This window comes from Podarcis melisellensis (genome assembly GCF_964234715.1).
Source record: "Podarcis melisellensis genome assembly, chromosome: 9".
In the NCBI taxonomy this organism is placed as follows: Eukaryota; Metazoa; Chordata; class Lepidosauria; order Squamata; family Lacertidae; genus Podarcis; species Podarcis melisellensis.
Window position 1 is genome coordinate 63,177,423 of NC_138541.1, and position 13,964 is coordinate 63,191,386.

The window sequence follows — 13,964 nt, forward strand, 5'->3', positions numbered from 1 at the left end:
TTTTTCGCTGTACAACAATGTATAATACATGTTTTCTTTCCCCACTCATGTTCTTTTTCTTTTTCTCAGTAAAATTATAAATGCCCCACAGGAGACCTTTTAAATCTTGCAAGATGCTTTCCTTTCTGGGCTTGTTAAAACAAACTAAACCACTCCAATCTATTAATTCAGTATATAGTAGCAGAACAAACAGAATCCTAAAAGCATGTTTGTTTGTTTGTTTTTTAAATAAAAAAGTAAATACGAAAGGCTTATAAGGTAGAAATATTGCAATTTTAGTAGCTGGAAAGTTGTAGTAAAATAAAAGGACTTAATGGTGTAGTGTGGTAGTATATTGCCATCAATTAGTAAAACCTAATTACTTTATAGAAATATGAGAATGAAATGGATGTCTTCTTACATGCCTTGGAGAATTGTCCTGTCTTCTTCTGCTGTCTCTGGATCCAAGGAAACGTCAAAAATATATTTTATGGTGTTGAAATACTCCAGGATTCTTTTTTTTTTAATATATTTTTATTGAATTTTCAAATTTTAATACAAAGCAAAAAAGAAAGAAAAAAGAAAGGAAAAAGAAGAAAGAAAAAAGAAAAAAAAGAAAAATAAACACAAATAGATTCTTTCATAACCCTCTTTCATTGACTTCCCCCCACCCCCACCCATGCATCCCAATTTTCAAACTTAATTCAGCAAGTTCTTGTTTCATTTCTTAAACCTCTTCTTATTATATTTAAACTTAATTCCCTTTATTAGGCCCAACTTATTTATCCCATTTTCTTATATACCTTAAATTCTTTTTCTAAGATCGATCGAGGTTCTTATACCATAAATTTCCCCATTTTCATATTAAAATATAAATCAAAATTATAAAACCCAAAAATCATAAACTAGTTTTAAAACTTTCTATTTTCCCCCTCCCTCCTTGTCCGGATATCTGTCCCTTCCTAGATATCTGCCCTCTTATAAAACTCCTAGCCCGGATTCCTCACATCTGAGGCCTCTAACACCATTTGAGTCTCTCTCTGCCTGTTTTGTTGATAGTCCTTCTTATTGATCTTCAAGTCTCGAGGGATGTCTAATGCAGTCTCTTCGCCTTCTCTCCAATCAATCCTAGTTGAAAAGACTTGCTGCAGGGGTTCTGCCAGATGTTCCCTTAAATCACGTTCACCAATGCCAGAAAAGAGGAGGAAGTCCCAGTTATATTTCTTCATTATTTCAGCTTCCCATCTATAGTGTCCAAAAACTTCCTCCTTTACTTTTCTCTTTTCAAAATCCATAATCCAATAAACTTCTCTGTCCCCTTGCTGCATGAAGTCCTGTTCCTGTACTTTTTGCCCTCCAGACTCCTTGTCCTCCAACTTCAAAGAAACTTTTTCCAGTTCAGCTGCAGAATCTTTCAAGGTCAAATCCTCAGTTCCATCAGCAGAGTTGCTTGTTTTTGAAATCAAAGCCGTAAGCTGTTTGTCCATAGCTATCTCTTGCTCTTGTATAATTCCCACGAGAAAAAGGGCTCTCTCTATTTCCGCTTGTAATTTTCCTTCTGCAGCCATTGTAATGTCTCTGGTTTCCCCTAGGGGGATTGCCATTTTTTCCCCTTTACCAACAGTCTATTACTTTATTATTACTTGTTGTTACTTAATTTCCAGCCACTTCTGGTTAAATGTAACACCTTTGGATCAGAGAGATATAAAGATACAGTTCTTGTCTTGATTCCACTGTTTGACAGCTCAGATGACAGCTGTCAAACTCCTTTTCTTTCAGGCTAGGCTAATGCGGAACACTCCCGGATCCCGGGTGGGGGTTCCCAAAAATTTTCCCAAATACACCTCTTCCTCCAGCACAACTTAAAAAGACAAAAAAAAAAAACCTTGTTTTCACAAATCGATGGAATCTTTTATCAGTCCCAAAAGACAAAAAGAAGATCTTTTTAATCCGATCTTAGGCTTTCGCTCCTTGCTTCAGATCGTGCATGCAGGGGGGGGGTGCGGACTTCCTTTTGACACAGCCCCCCCGTTCGCCAAATTAAAGAAGTTAATTTCTTTTAAAATCCAAATTTCGTTTTACTCACAAGGGTGTTTGTTTCAGTCCAAATGTCAGGAAGAAAGTTGACGCTCTCCGGCAATGGCTTGCGGCTTCGCTCCACCGAGGTAGCGGTCTACTCTCAGCACCGCGCCACTCCTCAGACCTTCTCCGCAGCCTTTAAAAAGGCTCTTCGACTGTCAAGGAGGGCGCTTAAGGTGCCCACCGAGTCACCAGGTCCACAGGTATCCGCACCTGTGGTTTCTAAGGGCCCCCGCGTCGCCGGCGCGGCAAGACCCGTCCTCGATGGAGCCGATTCCCTCCGGAACTCGGAGGGAATCCGCCATTAAACCGATCGCGTCAACCCGGAAGTCCGAAATACTCCAGGATTCTATTCTAAGGACAGAATTATTAAGACAGCTTTCACCAACCAGATGTTTTGGACTACTGTTCTCTCTTCTGGCTGGGCTGTAATCAAAAACATCTGGAAGACACTCTATTGGTGAAGGTCAGATTAATAAATGGTTCCTATAGGTTGGATGCTTATAAGAGTAGTTAGCACAAGTACTTTGTTGTTGTTGTTGTTTAGTCGTGTCCGACTCTTCGTGACCCCATGGACCAGAGCACGCCATGCACTTCTGATTTCCACTGCCTCCCACAGCGTGGCCAAACTCATGCTGGTAGCTTCGAAGACACTATCCAACCATCTCGTCCTCTGTCGTCTCCTTCTCCTTGTGCCCTCCATCTTTCCCAACACAAGGGTCTTTTCCAGGGAGTTTTCTCTTCTCATGAGGTGGCCAAAGTATTGGAGCCTCAACTTCACAATCTGTCCTTCCAGTGAGCACTCAGGGCTGATTTCCTTAAGAATGGATAGGTTTGGTCTTCTTGCAGTCCATGGGACTCTCAAGAGTCTCCTCCAGCACCATAATTCAAAAGCATCAATTCTTCAGCAATCAGCCTTCTTTATGGTCCAGCTCTCACTTCCATACATCACTCCTGGGAAAACCATAAGTACTTATGGTTCTGCAAATGGAACTTTCTCTCCTTATCTCCTATTCTCCACTTGTTTGTTCTTGTGAAGGACGTCACAGCCACACAATTAATCTGAAACACTCATACCGTATTAACAGTCATGGCTTACCCCAAAGAATTCTGCATACTTTGGTTGTCTGTCCCATGGCTACAATTCCCAGCACAATTCACAAACTACAGCTACCACGATTCTTTGAGGGAAGTTAGATGAATGGTGGGGATGTGACCATACTCTCCTGAAGAACAACCAGGTGTGAGATATCCCCCAAAGGAATGAAAAGGAACAATAATTATTTTAATATGCACTGCAAAAACAAAACAAAAATCAAGAATATTCCCTTGTGCATTTTCTTTTTTTTCCATCATGATTTTTATTGTTTTTAAACCATAACAAACAAAAAATAAAACAGTTTACATCTTATTATCACGGATTCCTTTCTTTGAGACTTCCTTCAACTTCCCCTCAAATCATCCATGCCCTTATTTAACAAATTTACGCAAATCCTAGTTTATATTGACATTATTTTCTCTTTTCGTCTTTTTCTCTTTAGACAATATTCCTACTTTTTTTTCACAGAGCCTTTTTGAACCCAACTAGCGTTATCTGACCTTCACTTATATTTTCCAGATACTCCACAAATTTCCCCCAGTCATCAATGAACCTTTGGTCTTTTATATATCTAATTTTCCCCATCAATCTGTCCATCTCCGCGTAATCTAACAATTTTGCTCTCCATTCCTCAACCGTCGGTATGTTCTGTTGTTTCCAATTTTGAGCTAGTAGGACTCTTGCGGCCGTTGTCGCATATTGAAAGAATTTGCCGTCATTGTTCTTGATATCCCTTCCTGCTAGTCCTAACAGAAAAGCATCCGGTTTTTTTCAAAGGTGTATCTTAGTATACTCTTCATTTCATTATAAACACTTTCCCAAAAACCTTTGACCTTTCTGCATTCCCACCACATGTGGAAAAAGGATCCCTCTTTTTCCCTGCATTTCCAGCATTTGTTACAGGTTTTATATATTTTTGCTAACTTTGCAGGTGTTATATACCATCGGTAAAACATCTTCATGAGGTTCTCCTTTAACGTTATACAAGCTGTGAATTTAAGGTTTTTTTATAAAGTTTCTCCCATTCTTCGTAGTATATATTATGACCGATGTCCCTTGCCCACTGAATCATCACCGACTTCACTTCCTCATCTATCAGATTCCACTCTAATAGCAGATTGTACATTTTAGAAAGGATTTTATAGTCGTTGTTTATTATTTCAGTCTGGAATTTGGAATCTTTGTCCGCATATCCTCTCTCTTTAATATCTTGTTTAAACATTTCATTTATTTGGAAATAGTGTAGCCAATCAAATACTTTTTCTTTAACCTGATCGTACGGTTTCAATTTCCACGTCCCCCCTACTTTTATTAACAGTTGTTCATAGGTTATCCAATCGCTTCTCATATTTACCTTTTTCACACTCATAACTTCTAATGGGGATAGCCAGTGTGGTACTTTAGGTTCTAGTAGAAATCTATTCCTCTCCCAAACTTCCATCAAAGGGCCTTTAAAGATGTGGGTTTCGAAACCCTTGTGTTTCCTCTTTCCCTGCCATAAGTACGCGTGCCATCCTGCTCTGTTGTCGAATCCCTCCAGATCTAATAGTTCCTTATTTTCCAATTTTATCCACGTTTTCACCCAGCATAGACACGATGCCTCATAATATAGTTTCAGGTCCCTTGTGCATTTTCACACCCCAGATGTGTGATTGGGGAGGGTATTGATTTTTCTTGTTGTAATATTTTTTTCTGCTTCTATGTTGCACATTTATGTTGTGAACCACCCTGAGATCTATAGATTAAGGGTGGTATACAAATTTAATAAATTAAATAAATGTGCCTTGCTGGCATGCGAAATATGACAAACCCAACCAAACAGTCCACAGGTTCATATTGAAAGCTGCAGTAAACGAAAATATAAATGAATCTAAAGGGTCTTGTTCGGATTTTGAGGAAAGTGACAAGAACTTTGACATTTCCCCATGCCACAGTAAAGGACCAAATCTTTCACTGTAGATACCTACTCGGAAGTAGGGCCCATTGTGTTCAGTGGGACTTACTTCCAGGCAAGTCTGCATCAGATCGCAACCTTAAGTGGCAAAATAGCTGTCTTGTTTTGGTGCCACAAATTTACAAGACCATGCTTTTTAAAACAAACAAACAAACAAAGAGAACTCTAAGCTACAATGTGAGCTTCAAATCTCAACTAAATAGAGTATATTGTAGGCATTCAAGAATATAGGTAAAGGTAAAGGGACCCCTGACCATTAGGTCCAGTCGCAGATGACTCTGGCGTTGCGGCACTCATCTCGCTTTATTGGCTGAGGGAGCCGGCGTACAGCTTCTGGGTCATATGGCCAGCATGACTAAGCTGCTTCTGGCGAACCAGAGCAGCGCACAGAAACGCCATTTACCTTCCCACCAGAGTGGTACTTATTTATCTACTTGCACTTTTTACATGCTTTCGAATTGCTAGGTTGGCAGGAGCGGGGACCGAGCAACAGGAGCTCACCCCGTCGCGGGGATTCGAACCACCAACCTTCTGATCAGCAAGCTCTAGGCTCTGCGGTTTAACCCACAGCGCCACAATCAAATGCTATAACAACTGCCCATCTACACTAGAATACTGTTACTAACATTCAAGACCGCAGTGGATAAAATTGACAACCACTCTTCTGGTATCTCAAAAATAGGATTTCCTGTCACTCTTTATTTGACAGTAGCTTTCAATCAATATGTCAAAAAATATACATCTCTATAAAATACTACTGGCACATTCTCCATTGTCAACGCACAAAGGATTGGCAAATGCTTGCTGGCAGCTCCCAACAAGTCTCTGGAGACGCAGGCACCTGTGGCTGGGCTATGTTCATTTAAGGATGTCAATATGTAGCCGCTGTGACTTGATAAGCCATTGTAGCTATCAAGGCAATTGTGGTGGCTGCATCTGCCACCCTTTCATGCAGGCAGCAAGAGTCAGGTGGAATTAGCTTTCCCTCTGTTCTGTTCTGCATGTCTTCAGGGTTGACGTGCAGCAACGCTGAAAACAAGTTCTAAAACATTTTGTGTCTTTGTTGTTATATTTTAGTGTTTTGTTGGAAGCCGCCCAGAGTGGCTGGGGAAACCCAGCCAGATGGGCGGGATATAAATAATAAATTTATTATTATTATTATTATTATTATTATTATTATTATTACTATTACAATTTGGGGGGAGCAAGAACACAGAGGCTGACGTATATTGGCCCAGTGTCTTATCTGCCAGAAGAAAATTGTGACGATAAATTTAAGAAAATTCCAATGACCGTTCAAACCATAGACCATGCAATGACCATGCAAATGACAATTATCACCATTGCTATGAGGCAAGCAGAAAAAGAAAAGAAAATTTTAACATGTTGCAGAGCCAGTCACAGCTGCAGGTGGAATTTCTTCCAAGACCTTTCAAACAGTGGCTAACTTCCATTCTGAGTAAGGTACCAACTCAACAATTAGGAAGAGAAAGTCTGGCTATATCACAGCAGTGCAGATCTTGGGGTCTCAACTTTCAGCTGCACCATGTAAATTGCCCCGTGGTCCATGACGAAGAGCAGTGTCTATATATTAATTAATTTGATAATATCTCTACATGTGTTTTGAGCCAAAAACTGCATTGGAACATTCAGGACCTGTCAAAATGAGTGGATAACTAAACTATGATCTGTGAATTAGTATGGGAGGTGCAGGTCAGGTCAGTTGATAACAGAATATGAAAAGATCACATTCTTCAAGCAACCCTAGCTCACTTGGTCTGTAAACTTCTGACTGGTCCACTCCATATTGCAAGATGGGATTCTCTCTATGCAAAGAGCTCTTTATCCAGAGAAAAAAATGTTAGAGAGAAGGGTAATGTTAGAGAGATATTAGAGAGATGGATAATAGTATATCTTTTCTCTAATATCCTAATTTTCTACCTGGGTAGATGGATCGACAGACCTATTGGTTTGCAGCACATGCACAATTGCATGTAAATCAGTTGTTGTCTCTAGATATGAATCAATGTTCCAGTCCTTTTACGTTCTAGATTTATAAGGGAAAGCATTATTAGACAACAGGGATGGATGAATTTGTCGATTTTCGTTTCTCTTGGTTTCTTATTTTTCCAACCTACATTCACCACATTTCCACATTAGTTGGTGATTTATGTTTAGTCCTTGTCAAAATCAAACAACACGTTAATCTGCCTTTCTCTTAATGCTTTTTGTGTGCACTTTTGCTTAATAACATGCATTTTCCCTAATTTAATGTGTTTTGTATGTTATTTATGTCAACATGCCTTATGCACACTTCCCCTTATTATGCACATTTTAGAACTGCATTGCAAATTCAGAGAAGTGCAAATTTCAAAGCATAGCAGTGTTTGATTATTGTTTGGGGAGTGCAACTTCACAAAAGCTTTAAAGAGTGGACCAGGGTGTGGACTATGGTGTAATTTCACATTTTAATATGAACCAAACCAAATTCCTTTCTTATCACTTGTAGGCAGTATTCCAACAAATTGCTGAAATAGAAGAAAACTTTTTAGTGAGAACGATCTGTAGGATATCTGTGAGATAGACATTCTCTCTCTCTCTCTCTCTCTCTCTCTCTCTCTCTCTCTCTCTCTCTCTCTCTCTCTCTCTTTCGCACACACACACACGCACACTGTCTGGAAATCCTACAATCAACACATATTCCTGCCCCTAGGTTCAATGTCCTCCATTGTGATGGTGTTTGTCCCTCTCACAAACTCTATTCCCTTTCTGCCTCTGCACAAGGAACTCTGGGACGGGTAGTTTTTGAGAATGTACAGGAAAAGCACAAATTTCTGTTTCTGACTGAAAGTTTTACTTTAATTTCACAGGCATATTCTCCAAAAGAGAGTTGCTGCCAGAGCCAACTATACAGAAGGTTGTTTATTTTTGCCCTGACACTTCTTCTGATTGGTTCTAGCAAATCTCAAAATATCTGTACAACAAATCTATAGATAAAGGAAAAATTCCCCCCACAAATGTCCTAAAGCAATTTCACCTTATTCCCCTCCCTCTTCATGGTAATGCCATTACAGCCCAGTCCTGGATCTTCCCACATCCTATGGTATGGGTAGAATATATTCCTTTTATCCTCCATGCTTGAGCCCTGGTTCTCTGCATTGCAGCATTTCCTTCAAATCTCTCTCTCTCTCTCTCTCTCTCTCTCTCTCTCTCTCTCTCTCTCTCTGTGTGTGTGTGTGTATGTATGTGTGTGTTTGTAGGCTGCAATAGGTCCGTATTTTGCTTCACTGCTTTGCTTTTCATTTCTCTTCTGACAGCATGTAATTGTTTTGGCAAGCTTTATAAACTATCTTCAGTAGACAGAAGCAAGGGAAGGCGGGGAGAAACCCAAAACTTAGCATCGAGAAGTTCTTAATATGGCCGCACTAGAATCATCATACATAGCCGAAACATGGCAAAGTCCATGGCCATAACAGAGAACAAAAGAAGACAGAGATCTGCATAGAATGGACATTTCAAACTTTTTTATTATTATTTTAAAACCCCTACATTAATATATAAAAATTGCTAATTAGCTCTTTGACTTCCATGTGGTTAAGTGTGTAATAGAGTGCAGTTACACAGCTTATGACTACTCCATACAATGGATGACTGCTCTACCAAGAACTTATTATCCCAAGGAGCTGATTTCACAATTTGCAGGCAGAATGCTTTTGGGGCACGGCACCTTTGTGAATAAAGGCACAAATGCACAAAGACCGTACAGTACTTTCTTTTCCAAGATGTCATTGCTTTTCAAAGAAAAGAGTTACGAGCATATTAAGCATAAAATCTGCATATCTTTTGTGTTCCACAGAGGTTATGACTGAAATCATTTTGAAAATAGCCGAAGCTTTGCAACGTAGGAAACACAGCAGAAGTAAAATTATTCCTGCTCGGGAAATATATATGTGCATGCTTAAAAGCGGGCACTAATATTTAACCAAGTAGTGCTGCTTTAGCCAAAGAAAAGCTTTCCTAAACATCAGTCAACAGCTGTGACCTCACTCATTGGCTAAAAATGTCGGAAGGCAAGAGCAGGCTCATTTCTCACAAAGCAGATGCTCAGAATAGTACCTAAACATTTTGCTTTGTAGTTCATGTTCTACAAGAGCTACAAAAGGCTTGCATTTTGGAGGGAGAGATGGAAGCAAGTTAGGAGTCCTCTGCCTTGTGGGGTGCAGACACAGCACAGCAGATTCACCTCTCGGTAGGCCTGAAGTTTGTGGGAAAAATTCGTGTTGGGAATGTGCTCACTGAATATACTTGAAAATAAAAGCTGTGAGAAAATACTCTTTCTTTAGTGTGCAGATAGGCCCATAGTTATTTTTAAATGAGCTTTTAATGGACAACATTAAAGAACAGTGTGCTTTATTATTATTTTTTTTAAAAAGAGAGGCTTGTTAATTTTCTCCATAAAATACCAAAGTGATGAATTCATTATCGCTGCCACTTATGAGCAGGCAGATGTTAGACAAACAGAAAATAATAGGGAAAAGAGAATTGTGTGTTACTTTTTCGCATGCATACTGATTAAGATTTGCAGGAATAATTAATTGTTTAAAAATACACCCAGTTAATGGCAAACATCCTGTGTTTGTCTGTGCAATTAACTCCCATAACACAAGTGGAATTAGATGACATGAAACGAAAGCAAATCTCCTGACAATGTTATACCTTCACTTGACAAATCCCAGTTCTACAAAAGCAGAGATGCATCAATTACTCCTAAGTGGTGTTCCATTCAGATTGGTTTAGTGGGTTGAGACAGGTAACAAATATCATATCTGATTTGCTGGTTTGTAGCATGGCTGGTACCGCACTGAAGCCAATGATAAAACTGCTTTTATTTATTTTGAGAATTGTATGGTGCCTTTTGGTGCAAGCGTTTACAGCAGGGGTCAGCAAACTTTTTCAGCAGGGGGCCGGTCCACTGTCCCTCAAACCTTGTGGGGGGCCGGACTATATTTTGAAGGGGGGGAGTGAACAAATTCCTATGCCCCAGAAATAACCCAGAGATGCATTTTAAATAAAAGGACACATTCTACTCATGTAAAAACACACTGATTCCTGGACCATCCATGGGCTGGATTTAGAAGGCCATTGGGCCTCATCCGGCCCCCGGGACTTAGTTTGCCCACCCATGAAAACCAAAAGTATAATATAGTATAGCAAACTCCATTAATAGAAAAATTATCTCAGAAGTTGAAAGTAGCAAGGAGACAAAAGAAACAACATTTTTGTGACAATTGTCATAATCTTACTGTTTATATAAATAATGTGGCACATGCAGAAAATTGTATGGTATGGCTGGTATCCATCATCATCATCATCACCATCATTATTTTGACCCATTACCATCTGATTCCTGTAATGAAGAAAGCAGACAAATAACTAAAAAGGGAATAGCTGTAGTGTATTATAACCAGTGTATTATAACTCATGTGAATTACACAATGTTTACTGCACGAAATCAAAGAACATTGCCCCTGCAGCATTTAAAAAGAGCAGGACACACACACACACACACACACAGAGAGAGAGAGAGAGAGAGAGAGAGATATTACATATCACAAATTGACTGTGTATACATTAAAAGGTCCATATAGGCTGAAGTGTATGCAAAAATCTACAGCATTGAAAACATATATTGCAAGTTCTTAAAGCACTGCCAGTGGCGTAGCATGGGTTGTCAGCACCCAGGGCAAGGCAAGTAATTTGCACCCCCTAACCCGTGGATTTGCACCCCCTAACCCTAACCCCCAGGTGTTGCGCCCGCTGCAGCCGGCCCCCCTGCACCCCCCACGCTACACCACTGAGCACTGCATAGGCTACCCACCCATTTCTAGCCAAAGCTTAAAGCACTGGTACTCATCTAACAAAGATATAAATAACAATAAATACTACATGAACCTCCTGAAATGTTGCCTTCCTCATCAGAGGCTCTCCTCCATATGCCACATCATCTGAAATTAGGCTTGTGACTGGAGAAAGGGCCTTTTCAGTAAATCACATTTTAAGTCAGAGGCTCACCTGGCCTCAAATGTGATGCTATCCCAGCAATACAGACTATGTGTTCTTTGTACAGAATTTAAACAGGTAAATATCAATTGCAAGAAAGGTTTGGGGTCCCCCCCCCCTCCTGTCATGCTGCATGTTTACGCTGTTGTTTTGCTGTGTTGTTTAAAAGCCATTTTAAATGTTTTGTATCAACGCTTTATTACCCAGGTGGCTTTGCTGATGGGTGACCTAAAATCTTTAAGTACATACACATGTACATGCCCAGAGTGATGTAGATATGTGTGTGAACATCCCTGGTATAAGTGAAAAATTTAAGAGGCTTGTTAACCTTGCATCCATTCCGCCTTCCCCCGGCAAAAGCTATAACCTTTAATAGCTTCTTATTTTCTTCGATAGCACTGTGAAACCTTGCAAAGCCGATAAAGTATCTTTCCCCCGAGTAAATAAAAGTCTCAGGTGTATGAATACAATTGGTGTTTTAATGAATTCAGCGCTGAAGTACACCATGCAGAGGTTCTGGTCCTTTCCAGCCCTATACCTGTCTTAAATCCTCAAAAGTCTGCCGCAACTCACACCTAATTTGAATTGCTGTTTGCAGACTTAACTGTCAGCCCTTCTCTACCCAACTAGTGAGTGATTTCTTTCATTGCTCCATTCTTAGTGTGGGAGAGTAAATTGACTATTCAACCTAGGATGATTTACCTCTATTAAGACAAAACAGGGACACGCTCATTAAATTTAAACTGTCAGATCGTATTCCATTTATCACTATTACCATTCACTGGAGAGTATAACTAGTCATTTTCTTTTGCAATACTTCCATTTAAACTTTTGCCACGAGATGCGAAAGGTGGGAGAAGGAGGATTTATTGTTCCAAACTGTTATATTCTCTTTGCAAACCACCAGAAGCAGCCTCAGAAAAGTGGGTTTTGAAGAAATGTAACGGCTGTGAGTCTTCAGGATCCTGCTCCCTGCCGGACAATTATATGATCTAAAGTGGTAAAGGTAAAGGTAAAGGTACCCCTGCCCGTACGGGCCAGTCTTGACAGACTCTGGGGTTGTGCGCCCATCTCACTCAAGAGGCCAGGGGCCAGCGCTGTCCGGAGACACTTCCGGGTCACGTGGCCAGCGTGACATCGCTGCTCTGGCGAGCCAGAGCTGCACACGGAAACGCCGTTTACCTTCCCGCTGGTAAGCGGTCCCTATTTATCTACTTGCACCCGGAGGTGCTTTCGAACTGCTAGGTTGGCAGGCGCTGGGACCGAGCAGCGGGAGCGCACCCCGCCGCAGGGGTTCGAACTGCCAACCTTTCGATCGGCAAGTCCTAGGCGCTGAGGCTTTAACCCACAGCGCCACCTGCGTCCCCTGATCTAAAGTGGTATTAAGCTGCTTTAAATAGACATGGCTTGCCCCAATGGAAACTGTACTGTGGGACGCAGGTGGCGCTATGGTCTAAACCACAGAGCCTAGGACTTGACAATCAGAAGGTTGGCAGTTCAAATCCCCGCGACAGGGTGGGCTCTCGTTGCTCGGTCCCTGCTCCTGCCCACCTAGCAGTTCAAAAGCACATTGAAGTGCAAGTAGATAAATAGGCACCACTCTGGAGGGAAGGTAAATGGCATTTCCATGCGCTGCTCTGGTTCGCCAGAAGTGGCTTAGTCATGCTGGCCACATGACCCGGAAGCTGTATGCCGGCTCCCTCGGTCAGTAAAGCGAGATGAGCACCACAACCCCAGAGTCATTCGTGACTGGACCTAACAGTCAGGGGTCCCTTTACCTTTTACTGTGTTAAGGGTGCTAAGGATTGATGGAAGACCCCTATTTCCCTTACAAAAGATACAGCTCACGGAGCAGCTTAACAGTCAATTCCTCTTCCAAGGGAGCTCCATGAATTCAAGTTTCGTGAGGAAAATAGGGAAAGCCATGACTGTTGAAAGTGGTATGGTGAGACCGCTTTAAATATGTAGTGCAGACAGTGGCGTAGCGTGGGTTGTCAGCACCCGGGGCAAGGCAAGTAATTTGCGCCCCCTAACCTGTGGATTTGCGCCCCCTAACCCTAACTCCCAGATGTTGTGCCCGGTGCGGCCGGCCCCCCCTGCACCCCCACGCTACGCCACTGAGTGCAGATGGGGCTTAAGTCCGTTAACTTAATTGACTCCTACCTCCAAGGAAAGATCTGCTCTTATATTATTCAGCAGTATTAAAGCCTGTAGCATAGCATCTTCCTATGATTCTTTAATAATCCAGCAATTTTGAGGTCACATAGCCAAAATCAACAATCTAACTCACCTGGGCAGCCAATCTTGTGAAATATTGTATATAGCATGAGGAATTTAGTGTCTATGAATCCTGATACTGACTTGATCTGTATTTCCTGGCGTAATGTGCACATTGGAACATAGTCATCCATTGTATTTCACACTTTCCCAAATGTTGCTGTTCCATATATGTCAAAATATATTTAGAAATGCTTGAGAGAAAATACATTTAAAATATTATTTAACTATATATTTGAATGTGAATTTTCACATGCCATTGTTTTTGGGTTGTTGTTTTTTAAGTCAGTGAGGAAACAGGATGGAATGGAAATTAAATACTTGTTACCAAATGACAATCCCAGGACATGTTTGTGAATGTAGTGCTGAAGCCATTACATACTAACAAGCATCTGTCTTGCTGAATAGTTTCTAATAAGCCTATTATTTCTGGTTGGATATAAAATGCACACTGAGAGTGGATTATTTTAGGGATGTGAAGAATGCTCCATTGAATTTTGCTCATTTATTAACACT

The 13,964-nt window shown here is 40.8% G+C and overlaps 1 long non-coding RNA gene across 1 annotated transcript in view; it reads left to right on the top strand.

Annotated features, from left to right (window-relative positions):
• LOC309377459 overlaps positions 1-13,201 on the top strand; it is a 122,993-nt gene extending 109,792 nt beyond the window's left edge. Inside the window, exon 3 of the long non-coding RNA XR_014171594.1 lies at positions 13,145-13,201. This is a non-coding gene — a long non-coding RNA (uncharacterized lncRNA). The remainder of the gene's footprint in view (positions 1-13,144) is intronic.
• The last annotated feature ends 763 nt before the right edge of the window (positions 13,202-13,964 follow it).